The sequence below is a fragment of the Aquarana catesbeiana genome, linkage group LG10 (genome assembly GCF_042186555.1).
Source record: "Aquarana catesbeiana isolate 2022-GZ linkage group LG10, ASM4218655v1, whole genome shotgun sequence".
In the NCBI taxonomy this organism is placed as follows: Eukaryota; Metazoa; Chordata; class Amphibia; order Anura; family Ranidae; genus Aquarana; species Aquarana catesbeiana.
In genome coordinates, this window is record NC_133333.1 from 144,355,983 (window position 1) to 144,372,161 (window position 16,179).

The 16,179-nt window shown below is 45.3% G+C and overlaps 1 protein-coding gene across 4 annotated transcripts in view; it reads right to left on the reverse strand.

Annotated features, from left to right (window-relative positions):
* The window catches only part of PRKCG (protein kinase C gamma), an 805,390-nt gene that overhangs the window by 633,109 nt on the left and 156,102 nt on the right, over window positions 1-16,179 (reverse strand). The window lies entirely within an intron of this gene.

Sequence of the window (16,179 nt, forward strand, 5' to 3'; positions counted from 1 at the left end):
TGTACAGAGAGCCATAATTGGCCAAAGCCAGCGAGGCTTTGGCCAATTATGGCTCAGGGGGTTTAGTACACGCCCCACACTATATAAGGCCACCTGCACATCAGCCCTGTGTAGTGTGTTGCAGTGGAGAGAGATAGATAGACAGAGAGACAGTGTCATTTGATTTAAGTTAGATAGAGTAGGCAGGTCGAGTGTATTGTGTATATATACAGTATGCATCCCAGGTGTTTTATATATATATATATATATATATATATATATATATATATATATACACACACACACACACATATATACACTGTATTCAGTTTAGCTAGATACTGTTCTTCTCTTCCTAATATACTGACAGGCAGGCAGGTGTTTTTACAGTATTTCCAGTTACTGTACTGTGTACCCTACACAGTTGCACCTACAGTATAGATACCTGAAGCCAGGTGCTTGTGTAGGCTCTTGACGTATTTCAAGTTACTGTACTGTGTACCCTGCACAGTTGCACCTACAGTATAGCTACCTAAAGCCAGGTGCTTGTGTAGGCTCTTGCCATATTTCCAGTTACTGTACTGTGTACCCTGCACAGTTGCACCTACAGTATAGCTACCTGAAGCCAGGTGCTTGTGTGGGCTCTTGACGTATTTCCAGTTACTGTACTGTGTACCCTTCACAGTTGCACCTACAGTATAGCTACCTGAAGCCAGGTGCTTGTGTGGGCTCTTGACGTATTTCCAGTTACTGTACTGTGTACCCTGCACAGTTGCACCTACAGTATAACTACCTGAAGCCAGGTGCTTGTGTAGGCTCTTGACGTATTTACAGTTACTGTACTGTGTACCCTGCACAGTTGCACCTACAGTATAACTACCTGAAGCCAGGTGCTTTGTAGGCTCTTGACGTATTTCCAGGTACTGTACTGTGTACCCTGCACAGTTGCACCTACAGTATAACTACCTGAAGCCAGGTGCTTGTGTAGGCTCTTGATGTATTTCCAGTTACTGTACTGTGTACCCTGCACAGTTGCACCAACAGTATAACTACCTGAAGCCAGGTGCTTGTGTAGGCTCTTGACGTATTTCCAGTTACTGTACTGTGTACCCTGCACAGTTGCACCTACAGTATAACTACCTGAAGCCAGGTGCTTGTGTCGGCTCTTGACGTATTTCCAGTTACTGTACTGTGTACCCTGCACAGTTGCACCTACAGTATAACTACCTGAAGCCAGGTGCTTGTGTAGGCTCTTGACGTACTTCCAGTTACTGTACTGTGTACCCTGCACAGTTGCACCTACAGTATAACTACCTGAAGCCAGGTGCTTGTGTAGGTTCTTGACGTATTTCCAGTTACTGTACTGTGTACCCTGCACAGTTGCACCTACAGTATAACTACCTGAAGCCAGGTGCTTGTGTAGGCTCTTGACGTATTTACAGTTACTGTACTGTGTACCCTGCACAGTTGCACCTACAGTATAGCTACCTGAAGCCAGGTGCTTGTGTAGGCTCTTGACGTATTTCCAGTTACTGTACTGTGTACCCTGCACAGTTGCACCTACAGTATAGCTACCTGATGCCAGGTGCTTGTGTAGGCTCTTGACGTATTTCCAGTTACTGTACTGTGTACCCTGCACAGTTGCACCTACAGTATAGCTACCTAAAGCCAGGTGCTTGTGTGGGCTCTTGATGTATTTCCAGTTACTGTACTGTGTACCCTGCACAGTTGCACCTACAGTATAGCTACCTGAAGACAAGTGCAGGTGTTCTCATACTAATAATATTACAGGCAGGCAGTTGATTCTGCTAGCTGCAGTAAAATCGGTATATATATATATATATATATATATATATATATATATATATATATATATATATATATACATCCCAGTTTTGTGCAGCTACATCTCACTGCAGGCCAATAGTATGTCTGGAAGGCCAACAAGGATAGGTAGACAGTCACAAGCCAATAAAAAAGGGCAAGCAGGCTCTGTGTCTAGAGGCAACAGTGCTGGTCGTGGACACGGTGCATCCTCATCAGCACGTGGCCGTGAGACACGCTTGGCCTTTTTTTCGGCAGATGGCCGTGTTGAACCGCAACAGGCCGAAGACTTGGTCGAGTGGATGACCAAGCCGTCCTCATCCCCCTCATCCTCTCTCACCCAGGCTCAGGTTACTTTGTCTGGCAAAAGCAGCTGCCAACACGGCCTCTTCCCTCGGCTCAATGGCATCAGTCACTCCTTCTCTAGCCCCACCATGTCCTCCTGCGGAGTCCCTCAAACTGTTTGACCACAGTGTTGGGTACATGCTCCAGGTGTTTTGAAGGCTCCGATGATGGTACTCAGCTAGAGGAAGGCAGTAACGTGAGCCCAGACAGAGGGGGTGCCCAAGAAGGACAGCAATCTGGCAGTCATGTTCCCCCTGCTGCAGCATACTGCCAGGTTTGCTCCAGTGATTGGGAGGGAGGGGATGATGAGGTCACTGACTCCACGTGGGTGCCTGATAGGAGAGAGGAGGAGGAGGCACATCACTGAGGCAAGATACCCTCCAGGGGCCAGCCTAAGGGCAGCACACTGACTGCATCACACCGCAGAGCTCCGCGTGTGCAGGGCGCTGCTATCTCTGCATTATTCCAAAAGTTCTTTGGTGTGGGCCTTTTTTGAGACAAGTGCATCAGATCCCACCACTGCTATTTGCAACATATGTCTCAAGCGTATCTCTTGTGGCCAAAACATCTCCCGCTTGGGCACCACATGCTTGACCAGACATATGTTGACCTGCCATGCAGTTCATTGGCAAGCGTACCTAAAAGACCCACCCCACACCAAAGAACAAAGAGGATCTCTCCTTGCTCCTCATCAGTTGAGATCTCCAACCCCACTATACCTTCAGTCCTCTCTGAGACCTGCACTGAGAGGAATGAAGGTGTAGAATTAGGTGTGTCACAGCCAAGTACTTGCGGGCAATCTGCTATCGGTACACCAAATCAAGTTATAAAACACTGCGCTATCAAAATGATAAATATAAATATATAATTAATAAATTGGTATTGTGCTCTCTCTTGTATAAAATGTCCAAAATACTATACATTAATGTGCAATAAACTTCAATAAATAAATGAATTAATAAGAGTGCTTCAATAAGCCTGTGAAAAATATATATAAATATTCCAAAATATTTGTGCAATAGTCAAACAAATAATAAATAAATATTTCAAGAAAAAATCATCCATGCGATTCAGTGTTGCATCCATGCAATGCAGTGCTGTATCTCTGTAATTCAGTGCAATGTTCAAACAATATTAGATAAAAAATTCCAAAGAAATATCATCCATGCGATTCAGTGCTACATCCATGTAATTCAGTGTTGCATCTGTGCAAGTTCGCTCCTAGCCATCCACATGCCCAGAGGTTGAATGCTAGCTTGGAAAAAGCACTTCAACTGCTACCTTTTCAGTTGGTAGACTCTGCCCTTGAGTTTGTGGAATGTGCGGTTCCACAGTGGCAGGTTCCCAAATGTCACTTTTTCTCACGGAAGGCGATTCCGGCTCTCTACCGGCATGTGGAAGGCAATGTCTTGGCCTCACTGGACAGGGCGGTCAGCAGTAAGGTGCATATTACCGCTGACTCATGGTCCAGCATGCATGGACAGGGATGTTACCTAAGTTTCATGGCGCATTGGGTGACTCTGCTGGCAGCTGGGAAGGATGCAGGACAAGGTGCAGTAGTGTTGGAGGTTGTTCCGCCACCACGCCTCCAAAATGCCACTACTAGTTATTCTGACACACCTCTCTCCTCCATTCCCTCCTCTTCTTCTTCCTCCATGGCCTCTTCCTGTGCTTTGTCCTTGGAACCAGCGGTGCTCCGTATGCATTCAAGGGGCTACGCAAGTACACAGGCCAAAAGATGCTATGCGGTGCTTGAGCTGGTGTGCTTGGGGGACAGGAGCCACACTGGGGCAGAGATTCTGTCAGCTCTGCAGGGGCAGGTTCAGAGGTGGTTGACGCCACGCCAACTTAAGGCAGGAATGGTGGTTTGCGACAATGGCACCAGCCTCCTCTCCGCCCTCCAACAGGGACAACTGACTCATGTGCCCTGTTTGGCTCACATCCTTAACTTGGTGGTGCAGCGGTTCTTGGGCAGGTACCCGGGCTTACAGAATGTCCTGAGGCAGGCCAGGAAAGTCTGTGCATTTCTGCCGGTCATATAATGCCAGTGCTCGGCTGGCAGACCTCCAAAAGTATTTTAACCTGCCCAAGAACCGCCTAATCTGTGACATGCCCACCAGGTGGAACTCAATGTTGGCCATGCTGCAGCGGCTGCACAAGCAGCAGAGGGCCATCAATGAGTACCTGTGCGACTATGGCACCAGGACAGGGTCAGGGGAGCTTGTTTTTTTTTTCCCCATGCCAGTGGGCCATGATCAGGGATGCATGCACTGTCCTGTCACCATTTGAGGAGGCCACGAGGATGGTGAGCAGTGATAGTGCATGCATCAGTGACACTATCCCCCTTGTCCACCTGTTGGAGAACACGCTGGGTGGAATAATGGACAGGGCACTTGAGGCAGAACAAAGGCAGGAAGAGGAGGACTTCCTTAGCTCTCAAGGCCCCTTTTATCCAGACAGTCTTCCTGCGTGCCCGCCGATCACACAGGAAGAGGAGGAGGATTGTGTCAGTATGGAGGTGGAGCCTGGCACTCAGCATCAGCAGCAGTCTTTAAGAGATCATTTACAGTCCCAAGAAACCCATGGACTTGTACATGGTTGGGGGGAGGTGGCTGCAGATCATGTCGTCCTTAGTGACCCAGAGGACTCGTTGTACCGAATGCCTCAGCAAACCTATGCTGCATGGCCTCCCTGATCCTGCAAAGCCTGCGGAAGGATCCTCGTATTTGTGGTATCAAGGAGAGGGATCAATACTGGCTGGCAACCCTCCTTGATCCACATTACAAGAGTAAGAGTACAAGAGCAGAGGATGCAACATCTTCGGGAGGCCTTGCAGAAAGTGCTTGCAGCCTGTGCAACGCGTTCCCAGAGATTGGGAAGTTACAAACTCCTGTACCTGAACAACGTGTTGCTGAGGCTTCAGTCAGTCAAAGAAGGAGCGGTGGAGAAGGTGGCCGTCTGACCGATACGTTCAGACAATTTTTTAGATCGCAGCCCCAAGGTATGATCGGTTCCAGCAACCATCACCAGCGTCTGTTTTACATGGTGCAGGAATACCTAGGGGCAAGATCTGACTTGGACACCTTTCCCACCGAAAATCCTCTGGGTTACTGGGTCTTGAGGATGGATCACTGGCCAGAGCTTGCAAAGTATGCAATTGAGCTACTGGCCTGTCCTGCATCCAGCGTTCTTTCGGAACGCACATTCAGTGCTGCTGGAGGCTTTGTAACCGATCACAGGGTGCGCCAGTCCACCAACTTGGTCGATCGACTGACCTTTATAAAAATGAATCAGTCTTGGATCACCACCAGATACCAAGCACCTGATGCTGATGTAACCGAATACATTTTTTTTGAAATGTCAGATCCCTTCAAGACTGCCTATGCTGATGCTGAGTGACTATCCTGTTATGCTGAGTGACTATCCTCTTCCTCCTCAATGATCATGCTGATAGCTTGTAAGAATATTTTTGTTTCTGGGAGCTGCCACCAGTGGCCAAGGCCCAATTTTTCAGCCCCTGTTTAACAGGGGCATGTAATTACAATTTTTGATGCAATTCTTTGCAGCAGGGATCGTTCCTGCGCTCCAACTAGAGTATCTGTGAGGGGTTGCAGTGTTGTGGCACCAGCACCAGTGCCTAAGTCCTAATTTTTCAGCCCCTATTTAAGAGGGGCGTGTAATTACAATTTTTGATACAATCCTTTGCAGCAGGGCTCGTTCCTGCGCTCCAACTAGAGTATCTGTGAGGGGTTGCAGTGTTGTGGCACCAGTGCCTAAGGCCCAATTTTTCAGCCCCTGTTTAACAGGGACGTGTAATTTCAATTTTTGATGCAATTCTTTGCAGCAGGGCTCGTTCCTGCACTCCAACTAGAGTATCTGTGAGGGGTTGCAGTGTTGTGGCACCAGCACCAGTGCCTAAGGCCCAATTTTTCTGTCCCTGTTCAACAGGGACATGTAATTACAATTCTTGATCTAATATTTCACAGCAGGGCCCGTTCCAGCGCCCACCAAGAGTAACTGTGAGGACTTACAGTGTTGTGGCACTAGCACCACCACCACCACCAAAGGCCCAATTTTTCTGCCCCTGTTCAACAGGGGCATGTAATTACAATTCTTGATCTAATATTTCACAGCAGGGCCCTGTGAGGGCTTACAGTGTTGTGGCAACACCAACACCTAAGGCCACAATTTCTGCAGAGTATATAGGGCAGGCCCCTACTTTCAAACATCCAACTTACAAACGACTCCTACTTGCAAACGGAAGGAGACAACAGGAAGTGAGATGAAATCTACCCCTAGGAAGGGAAATTCTCTTCTGTAAGAGTTAATGTGGGAAAAATGTTTCTCCTTTCCACTGATGCTTTATCACCAATCCTTGTTTCACTAAAAAACCCAAATTTTCTAAAAACATTTATCATTGTGACAGAAAGTGAGGTGAAATCTTCTGAAGAGGAGCACAGACAGCAAAACAAATGTCACAGGGGTGATAACCCTTCCCTATGTTTTCCAAAAAGCTTAAAAATAGATTTTTTGGCTGGAGGTACACTTTAAAAATGTACCAGTTCAAAATGACAAACAGATTCTACTTAACAACAAACCTACAGTCCCTGTCTTGTTTGCACCGCCTGTATACTGCTGTTCAGAGTATATAGGGCCTGGAGGCCCCATGCCTTTCCTTTTTTTAATTTGGGTGCGGGGTTCCCCTTAATATCCATACAAGACCCAAAGGGCCTGGTAATGGACTGGGGGGGTACCCATGCCGTTTGTCTCACTGATTTTCATCCATATTGTCAGGACCCGACATTACATTAATGCCGCAAGCAGTTTTAAGTAACTTTTATTCCTTTAAAAATGTAATTTTGTGCAGGGACTGTTCTAAGCACGGGAAACACGTGCCACTTTACAGGCATACTATAGACACCCCCCAGGTACAATATTTAAAGGAATATTTCACTTTTTTTCCACTTTAAGCATCATTAAAATCACTGCTCCTGAAAAAACGGCCGTTTTTAAAACTTTTTTTTGTATTGATACATGTCCCCAGGGGCAGGACCCAGGTCCCCAAACCCTTTTTAGGACAATAACATGCAAATTAGCCTTTAAAATTAGCACTTTTGATTTCGAACATTCGAGTCCCATAGACTTCAACGGGGTTCTAACATTCGTGCAAAGTTTCAGTCCGTTCGCAGGTTCTGGTGCGAAGCGAACCGGGGGATGTTCGGCTCATCCCTACTCTGGAAGATGCTTCTGTAGCTTAAGGCAAGGGGATACAGATTCCTGGCCTGAATGTTTAGTAGGGCCCAGCTAATCCCTGGGGGCATGTGCCCAGATGTTGGCTGGGTTGCTGTTACTTCTGTCTAGGTCTCACATGTCCCACCAAGTCGGCGTCCTCAGATCATGGTCTTCTGGTGAGTGGGGATGCATGCTAATGAAGCACTATGTGTGTTTCTTTATCTATTTTTATATTTATTTTTATTTTTGGAAAAAATCTGAATGTCACATATCTAAACAGCTAACATCATTTAATTGACCTTTTCAGCTCAAATTCCTTGCGCGAGAAGCACCGCTGCACACCAATAAGTATAAAATGTAGCTGTATTCACATGTTCAATGTTCTACAATGCAGCAAGCATATAGATTTCATTAACCAAACATTTATTGTGATATGGCATTGATGTTAAATTTATGTAAAATCCAATGTATTAAGATGGTTGTATATTACTTATCATTTTTCATGTATAGAATTATGCAATTTATGTAGTACTAATTAATATTTTATCTGTAGAATTCATATGACGTCTCATTGTGCTACTTTCAAGGCCCTGACAAAGCAGAATTGTCCTTGAAATGTGTAGGCCATATTCTTACAAACTGTTGGGGACCTGCACACCCTGAATTAAAATCTAATCATAAAGACTGTAATGTATCTTAACTTGATTTTTAGACAATGAAATTTGTTTATTTTTCTATAATTATAGTATTGTATTCTATTTGTTTACACTACTCTGAGGCACAATTAAAATCCCATCCTGTTCCTCATTTTCGAAACATAGTTGCATATCTTCCAGGTTTTGTGCCTCTGTAGGAGTATTAGTATCCCACGTTCACCCCACCCCTACATATATTCTGTCTAGGAGAGCAAATGGTTTGTAAAAGCTATTAAGTTGTGTATGTAGAAGCTGACACGCTGTAGGCTTGCTCGGCCTGGTAGTTAGGACCTGTAAATATTGTATAGTTAGTGCCAAGACCAGGGCCGTCTTAATAGCATCATGGGCCCCTGGGCAAAGTAATGCTCTGGGCTCCCTACAATGGAGACAGGGCAGGTAAACAGACATCAAGTAGGTAGGAGGCAGCCAAGCAGAGCTTCCCCTTTTGGATGGAGCTCCGCATTAACTACATGAACAATCATTCTGTACAGCAAAGAAACAGTGGGAAAATACTACATAAATAAAGTAACAAAGTTGTCCTGTGCATATAATATATCTGCTAGATTGATGCCTCCCCACCACTCTGACCCCTCTACACCCCAAATATCCCCCCCAGCTCTCCGACCCCTCTACACCCCAGATATCCTCCCAGCACTTTGACCCCTCTACACCCCAGATATCCCCCCAGCACTCTGACTACTCTACACCCCAGATATCCCCCCAGCACTCTGACCCCTCTACACCCCAGATATCCCCCCAGCACTTTGACCCCTCTACACCCCAGATATTCTCCCAGCACTCTGACCGCTCTACATCCCTGATATCCCCCCAGCATTCTCACCCCTCTACACCCCAGATATCCCCCCAGCACTCTGACCCATCTACACCCCAGATATCCCCCAGCACTCTGATTGCTCTACACCCCAGATATCCCCCCAGCACTCTGACCCCTCTACACCCCAGATATCCCCCCAGTACTCTGACCCGTCTACACCCCAGATATCCCCCCAGCACTTTGACCCCTCTATACCCCAGATATTCTCCCAGCACTCTGACCCCTCTACATCCCAGCTATCCCCCCAGCATTCTCACTCCTTTACACCCCAGATATCCCCCCAGCACTGACCCCTCTACACCCCAGATATCCCCCTAGCACTCTGACCCCTCTACACCCCAGATATCCCCCCAGCACTCTGACCCCTCTACATCCCAGATATCCCCCCAGCACTCGGACCCCTCTACACCTTAGATATTCCCCCCAGCACTGTAACCATATACCATAAGATACCCCTTGATACCCCGTCTATTAGATACACCAACAGGGCCCTCAGATATCTGGAGACACCAAATGAAAATAAGAAGCAGGTTGTGCATTCATAAAATGTCTGCCTTTATTAGGTGTGTTACAGCTTATATATGGTTCAACATACCAATAGAAAGAGGGGAGGGGGGAGTGGTTAGTAAATTATGTATTTGTATAGAAATATATAGTTAAATGGTTATACAAGTCAGTGAGCCTTTAAGATACATTATCATGAGTTAACATGGGTCAGCTGGCATCTGGTTATGAGTCATAAGTCATGCATCCTGTCCCATTGCCTACAGAACAGAGAAGGACAAACCAACCCACAATGACATATATATATATATATATATATATATATATATATATATATATATATATATATATATATAGTACAGTGCTTGTGCAAGATCTTTCTAAGCATTCTTTTATAGTTGCATATTTAAGCTATCTTGTATACTGAAATAGCAGAGCATGTCAAAGCAAAGCAAAAATCGTAACAGTATACAGTTTAAAAGATGAAATTGCACTTACATAATTTTAAGAACATTAAGGTAAAAAAGCCCATCAGTAAAACAAGCGAACACCCGTCCACTGCAAGGATAACGCGATGATGTCAGCACGTCCAACCTCCCGACGTACGTTTTGTCATAAAATTACGTCATTTTCATATACTGTTATGATTTTGCACTATGTGAGTTCCTCTTCATTTTGGGTAACTGACTGGTACCTCTGTGGCTGGATTGGATTTTACATAAATTTAACATCAATGCCATATCACAATAAATGTTTTGTTAATGAAATCTATATACTGCACTGTAGAACATTGAACATGTGAATACAGCTACATTTTATACTTAATGGTGTGCAGCAGTGCTTATTCATCGTTAACTCTGACTTCTGGAATCCCTGACTACAGCTTCACCTCGACAATCCTTTGGTAAATTTCCTGTCAAGCCCCCATGCACAGATTCACAGCCCAGGTAGCCTTTTACCTTGTTACTGTGGGCTGTGTGTATTTGCAAGGGTGAGCATACATCTCTGCACTATGGACTCCAACCAAGGTAAGCCCTTACAGTCACTACCAGTTACCCTGCAGAAGTGGGGGAGTCAAGAAGACCCCAAGTCAGCAAACAACCCGGTGGAGCTCATGAAGAGATACTTTGCTGAAGAGATCCTGGTCACCACCCCTACAGCCGCACGGACTTTCCATCCAAAGCCACGGTCTCCCCAGGCAACCAGGGGAAGTGGGTGGTAGGCATGGCAAGGAGATAGGGGGAGGAGTTTTGGTGCCAGGGCTGAAAATTGGCATCCCAAACAAGGGAAGCCACTGCCTGTCAGCAAATCAAATTGGGGCAACATCAGGTGTTTCTGTTGCCAGGAACTGGGACATGTTGCAGCAAACTGTACATTGACAGATGAACCTATGCAGTGTGATGTATCTTATAGAAGGCAGTCTATGTTTGCTGCTGTTTCATGCGCTGCAGAGCCAAGTGTAGGAAAACACATGTGCCAAATGACTGTTAATTATCAGCCTATTATGGCATTGCTGGACTCTGGAAGTCTGGTTAATGCTGAGATGGTTGAAACTGCAAATTTTCATGCAAAACAATTTGCTGTGATCTGTGTACATGAGGATACCTGGGAGTATCCTACAGCCTCTGTTAACTTTAAAACTGACTTAGGTACAGTGACCCATCCTGTCGGACTTGTGCCCCACTTGGTGCATGAAGTCATCATTGGTAGGGACTTCCCTAAGTTTTGGGAACTCTGGGATCGTCCCAACTCAGTCACAGTAACTGACTAAGTAGCAGAGCCAGAACTCCTGAGCAGCACTGACAATGTGGGCTCAGGAGACTTTTCTCAGGGTTCCCTCGGGTCTTCCTTCCTCAGTTATGGCAGGAGAACTTGAGGAGCTTGAGGAAGTCCCCACAACCAGTGAAGATGGGCAGCCGTCTGCTGACTCTGAGGCTACATTAGAGTTTGCTGACCCAAATGTGCACAAAGAAAATTTTGGTCCTGAGCAGAGAAAAGACCCTACCCTTGCCAGGGCCTGGGAAAATGTAGTAGTGATTAATGATGTACCTGTCGAACCAGGGGGCCCTGTTTTCCTTATTTCAGCAGCAATGAGGATTTACTGTATTGTGTATGTAAAAAGAATGATGAAATTGTTGAACAGTTGGTGGTCCCTAAGCCATACAGAAGGGTGGTGTTGAAACTTACCCATGGGCACTTGCTAGGAGGTCATTTAGGGGTTGAGAAAACCACAGAAAGTTGCACAGGTTTTACTAGCCCGGGATACAGAAAGATATTGAGAATTATTGTCAGTCCTGTCCTGAATGTCAAATGTCAGTCCCACTATCCCACTTTCGTAGTCCTTTAGTGCCCTTACCCATTACTGAAGTGCCCTTTAAAAGGATCGCCATGGACCTTGTGGGCCCACTTCCTAAGTCTGCCCAGGGTCATCAGCATATTCTTGTAATCATGGATTACGCTACCCATTACCCCGAGGCAGTTCCCTTACTCACTGCATCTGCTAAGAACATTGCCAAAGAGCTGTTCATGGTGTTCAGTCGTGTTGGGATCCCTAAGGAAGTCCTTGCAGACCAGGGCACCCCATTTATGTCATGAGTAACTAGGGAGTTGTGCAAGTTATTTAAGGTGACACAATTGCGAACCTCCGTCTACCACCCTCAAACTGATGGCTTGGTGGAACGCTTCAATAGGTACCCCATTCCTCTATGGGGTACTCTCCATTTGAGTTGCTTTATGGGAGACACCCTCAGGCACTCTTAGACAAAGCTAAGGAAACCTGGGAGGGGGAGCAGACGCCCCACAAAAGTGTAATTCAGTATGTAGCTCAAATGCAGGACAGAATTGCAGTGGTCATGCCTATGGTAAAATAACACTTACTGCAGGCCCAGGCAGCCCAACAGAGAATATACAACAGGGACCCCGAGGCAGTTCCCTTACTCACTGCATCTGCTAAGAACATTGCCAAAGAACTGTTCATGGTGTTCAGTCGTGTTGGGATCCCTAAGGAAGTCCTTACAGACCAGGGCACCCCATTTATGTCATGAGTAAATAGGGAGTTGTGCAAGTTATTTAAGGTGACACAATTGCGAACCTCCGTGTACCACCCTCAAACTGATGGCTTGGTAGAACGCTTCAATAAAACATCAAAAAAGTATGTTAAAAAAGGTTGTTGACAAGGATGGGAAAAAAACTGGGACTTTCTGATTCCGTACTTGACGTTTGCCATCAGGGAGGTACCCCAGTCCTCTATGGGGTACTCTCCATTTGAGTTGCTTTATGGGAGACACCCTCAGGCACTCTTAGACATAGCTAAGGGAACCTGGGAGGGGAAGCAGACGCCCAACAAAAGTGTAATTGAGTATGTAGCTCAAATGCAGGACAGAAATGCAGTGGTCATGCCTATGGTAAAATACCACTTACTGCAGGCCCAGGCAGCCCAACAGAGAATATACAACAGGGAGGCCCAACTCCGTGTTTTCTCACACGATAACAGGGTCCTGGTGTTAGTTCCCACTGTTGAAAGCAAGTTCCTGGCTAAGTGGCAGGTTCCCTTCGAAGTAATTGAAAGAGTTGGGGAAGTTAATTACAAAGTGTATCAACCCAGTAAAAGGAAGCCTGAACATATATACCATATAAACTTGTTAAAATCCTGGAAGGATAGGATGGCATTGACTGCAAGGTCCATCCCTGTAATGTCTAGGGATACTGAGTCCCCTCTGGTCCCTGGGGTCATGATTCCAGACACCTTGCCTTATTCCCAAAAACAGGAAGCTAGAGAGTTCCTGATAAGGGATAGAGTGACATTTTTAGAGTTACCTGGTACGACTTCAATGGTTCAGCATGATGTTGTTACTGAACCTGGAGTCCGTGTCAAGCTCAAACCATACCAAATTCCCGAAGCTAGAAGAAAGGACATCAGTGTTGAAGTTAAAAGGATGTTGGAGTTAGATGTTATTGAGGAATCCAATAGTGACTGGTCTAGCCCCATCGTGTTAGTCCCAAAACCAGATGGCACTTGCAGTGACAAAGTTTGACACGTACCCAATGCCCAGGGTAGACAAACTTATAGACCGACTTGGCAAGGCCTGCTATCTGACCACTTTGGACTTGACCACAGGATATTGGAATATACCCCTGACTGGTAGTGCCAAAGAGAAGACTGTGTTTGTGACCCCGGAGGGTTTATTTCAGTACAAGAAAATGCCTTTTGGGTTGCAAAATGCCCCCGCAACATTTCAGAGGGCCATGGACAGGACCCTAAGACCTCACCAAGAGTATGCAGCAGCCTATTTGGACAATATAGCACTGACTGGGAGTCTCACTTGTCCCGTGTCCAGGCTGTCCTTGATTCCCTCTTCAAAGAAGGTTTTACTGTGAATCTAAAAAATGGTGCCATTCGTTTAGCGGAAGCCAGGTATTTGGGCTATACTATTGGCTGTGGAGTAATTAAACCTTAAGTGAAGAAAATAGAAGCCATCCAGGAGTGGCCACGTCCTGCAAACAAGAAGCAGGGCAGGGCCTTTCTTGGGATTGTGGGGTATTATAGAAGGTTTATCCTGAATTTTTTTCAAATATAGCTGCCCCACTGACAGACCTTACGAAAGGGAAAGACTCCGTAATGGTGAAATGGTCCCCAATAGCAGAGGAATCTGTAAAAGTCTTGAAGAAGGCTCTTTGTGCACAGCCAATGCTGTTCTCCCCCAATTTCTCCAAAGATTTTTTGGTTTAGAGGGATGTGTCTGATGTAGGTATCAGGGCAGTATTGTCACAGGTACACAATGGGGAAGTACACACTGTCGTGTACCTAAGCAGAAAGCTCAATGACCATGAAAAAAAGTTTGCAGTCATTGTTAAGGAGAGTTTAGCCATAAAGTGGGCCGTGGACGCACTAAGGTACTATTTGCTAGGGGGCCAGTTTGATTTATTAACTGACCATGCTCCCCTGAAATGGATGGCGCAAAAGAAGGAGACCAATAGATGGGTAAATAAAACCTCTATTTATCTATTAAATAGTTAAATAGATATTGTTTTAATATCTATTAAAATTAATATTAATAGTTAAAAAATATATTGTTTTTTAAAAGCACTAGTCACTTTAATTAGAGGTTTTATGCATTCATAGTAAATGTATTATGGACTGTTTTTGATTATAGTACATACATATATATTTCTTGGTGCATAAATCGAAGTAGATGTGCATTATTAAGGCACAGTTCATAGAGCACCTGTCATTATAATACATATTTATTTTATCTTGTTAAGTGCATTGTTAGCACCTGCACAATTTTGGATTTGCACTAAGCACATTACACTTGAATTATTTTTCTGGCTTCTGATTCAATATAAACAGCAGGACACAGAAAGTGTCACTTAGGGGGCAGGAAATTTCCCCCCCTAGAACAGTGCCACACCTACCTTCCCTCACTTTTCATTATATTTAAATTCCATTTAGGTGGTTGTATTGGTAGGGGCAGCAGTTCTTCTCATTTCATTTCATTTTATTCTGTAAGCGCAGGGCCACCCACACTTCTTATAATAGACAGGTGAACCAGTGGTTTTTGGCTCTACAGGATTACTCTTTCACTGTAAAACACTGGCCAGGTGTTGAGATGCGGAATGTAGATGCCCTGTCCCGTGTTCACTCCTGTTGGGCCACAGGTGTTCCAACCCTGGGGTTGAAACAAGGGGGGGGATATGTAGCAGAGCATCCTGTTTGGCGTTTATACGTCTCCCAGGCTCCTCTCATACACATTCAAGGATCTCTGATCCATGGTCCAGTTCAGATCTTGGTCCTCTCCCCCAGGCCAATTTAAACTCACCTGAGACAGACAGCCAGTGCTCTTGGCCCGGGAACCTCAGACAACTTCTGTCTAGGAGAGCAAAAGATTGGTAAAAGCTATTAAGCTGTGTATGTGGAAGCTGACAAGCTGTAGGCTTGCTCGGCCTGGTAGTTAGGACCTGTAAATATTGTATAGTTAGTGCCGAGATACGGCTAGATATTTTGTTTGGCTATTTTTGTTCCCATTTGTTTTTCTGGAACCCTGTACAGCACCTGTATATAGACTGGTATATATCACAAATAAACACTGCACTGTTTGTCACTACCTCACTGGATTTGGTATCTGTGCCTGAAAGACTGCCTATCCCAGGGAGTTTTGTACCTGCTACCTGTCCCCCAGGTTACATATGGTGGAGGCAGTGACCAGCAGTAGTAGGTGACTATGTAAAGGGCCAGTACCCAAAGTGACTAAACATGGAGGAAATCCTCAAACAAATGGTGTTATCCAACACTGAACAACAGCAAACTAACGCTATTATACAGGAGCAATCGCAGAGGCTGTTTGAACAGCTAGCCACTGAGGAAAAAGTGGATAGGAATTTTGTGTATTTTTGAAAGAATGGGTTCCAGAAGGCACAACAGTTACCAGCATTATTATAAGGAAGTTTTGAGAAAGAGTCTGAAAAAAAAGGCTGCAACTGTGGGAAAACGGTTTCATTCTTCACCAGGACAATGTGCCTGCTCACACAGCACTTTCTGTGATGCAGTTTTTGACTGACAAGCACATTACTACACTTGAACATATTCACCCGATTTAGCACCAAGCGACTTTTATCTTTTCCCAAAAGTTAAATCAGTGCTTAAAAGGGACACGTTTTGAGTAAGTTGATGCTGTAAAGAATAAAACGGCGGATGTGTTGAAACAGCTGACAGAAATTGATTTTCTCAATGCCTTCGACCAGTGAAAAACAAGACTGCAGCAATAT